General features: G+C 39.9%; 1 pseudogene; it reads right to left on the minus strand.

The window, feature by feature from the left end:
* Positions 1-387: 387 nt before the first annotated feature.
* Positions 388-956, minus strand: LOC119283500 (annotated as a pseudogene).
* Between the last annotated feature and the right edge of the window lie 1,320 nt (positions 957-2,276).

Here is a 2,276-nt window from a genome sequence, read left to right on the forward strand (position 1 = left end):
TTCCATTCTCTTCGGGGAACCTATAGAAAGATTATCAGACGGCTTTCATTCCCTTCAGGGGGGTGTTCCTTTACAGCAGTCCATATCATCAGATGAACTCCCTGATGAATCAGTTGATGAATCATCAGATGAACTCCCTGATGAATCATCACTCTCCACATTTTCATGATCTGGAAAAGGGGGCTGCCCCTGCCAGAACTCCGTAGCTCCCGGGGGAGAACGTTTAAATCAAAAGGAATAACAAGGGCGAGTAAATGATGGAGACTAAAAAACAATTTAGGGTGGCATTGTCCACGGAGAAACCACCCCAAAGCCAAGTCACTATGGTATCTCCTACTACTGGTATGGCGCTAGCTAAGCTTGTAATTACTGTTGCTCCCCAAAAGCTCATCTGACCCCAAGGTGGTACGTATCCTATAAAAGATGTCACAATCATTAATAGGAATATGACAACTCCGCCGAGTATTCCATTCATTTTCATCATAAATACTATGCTTCCTTGCCTGTGTGGAACATGTGTGAGCATTATATTTTTCCAGCAAGTGATCCGACTGGAAGAAGTGTTATATGAGGACTTCGAGATCAAATAGAGAATCTGTCTCTCCATTCCTCGTGAGCCACTTATTTCTCCGAAATCAGAGATCGGAGTGATTTTCCTCCTTTTTCCCAAATAGTCGACGGTCTTACACCATTGGGATACTTTGGATAAACTGGAGTACATATATGAGAGACCGGTGCTAAAACCTTTTCTCGAGATATCTTCCAGATTCTTAGGGTCCTTGCTCCGGATCTCGCCCACCCCCCCGGTGCGAAAGCAGTTGGTTCCGTAGTTTGAGAATTCTACTAATTCCAAGTATTCCATTATTAGTATTAAATAAGAGAATATAAAAAGTAAAGAGGAGAAGACATAACAAGAAGAATTGTGAGAAATAAGTTAATTTATCAAGTTGAGGCATTTCGATTTGGATTTCAAATAAGAAAGAAAAAAAGACTCCGAACCGTACTTTTGCTATTTTATATCTATACAAAAAGATATTTACTTTCCAAAATGGAATCTTTGCCATTTCTGATCTGAATGAGGGAGGTTGTCTGCCCGGGTAGGGGTGACCAGAACCCTCCCAAGTCATCGCTCAAGAAAGCACCATAGTCACACGAGAACGAGTTTGGACTATGACGAAGACGAGCAAGCCTTTGTTGGGGAGTGATCGGGGAAGAGTCGAGTACAAGAGGAAGGTGGAAGGAAGAAAGCGCCAGAAGCGCCAGGTGCGAAGATAGACCATCAAAGAACTCCACAGCAGAGCAAAAGAGAGAAAGGCAAGGCTTGCAAAGAACAAAGGCTCAACCATCAGATCCAACACAAAGCCCTCAAGATATTTAGAGACTTGGACTACTCTCTCTAGTAAAAGAAAGGAAGCACAATGGGTGTTGCTCTATTTCTTATTAGTGAGGTATTCTTCTTCATTTCAGTATTATGGGCATTCTTCCATTCTAGTCTAGCACCAACAGTCAAACTAGGAGCTCAATGGCCACCTGTTACTACGAACTTGTTTTCATCTGGCAGATAAGCTTTTGACAAGAGACCACTTTGATAACAAGATTCCGGGTTGCCGTATTGATACCGCCCTTCGGGGGAACAGGAGAATAGCATGCACGGGAGAAGGATTTAGGGAAAGGTACCCACCTTTTAATGGGAGAAAGGCAGCTTATGTGAAAACTTCCCTTGTGGTTTAAAGTTCAAATAGATCAGGTGCCTATGTTGTTGATACACCGAAAGATACTAACGCTATGCTCCAATGCGGGATGAGGGCCAACGATTGTGATGAGTGGGGACCTTTGTGATGCCCGGATAATTAAGCTACAGTAATTCTCTGCTAATGGTGCCACGTCACTTCAATTACTGTTGCTACTCTCACCTTAGTTCGAAATCAATTCAAATTCAAATTCAAAATCAAGCAAACAATAAAAGTTTTCAAATATTAAAACTAAAATGTTCGGAGTGAACCAAATATTGCATAGGTAATTATGGTGGAGAAACCACACTTTTATAAAATAGCTAAATGCTCTAAAGTAAATAAATAGTAGCTAAAACCAGTAATTAAATTCATTTTATAATATATAAAATGTTAAACTAAATTGTTTGGGCGCCCAAGTTATTGTGGCATTAGACTAAGTAGTAATACAATTTTAGGAACTAATTTTATAATTTATAAAACTAACATGAATAGTAACAAAAAGGAAAAAAGGAAAATAATAAAAAGTTAAAAAAAAAACAAAGC

This window comes from Triticum dicoccoides, chromosome 4A (assembly GCF_002162155.2).
Source record: "Triticum dicoccoides isolate Atlit2015 ecotype Zavitan chromosome 4A, WEW_v2.0, whole genome shotgun sequence".
Taxonomy (NCBI): domain Eukaryota; kingdom Viridiplantae; phylum Streptophyta; class Magnoliopsida; order Poales; family Poaceae; genus Triticum; species Triticum dicoccoides.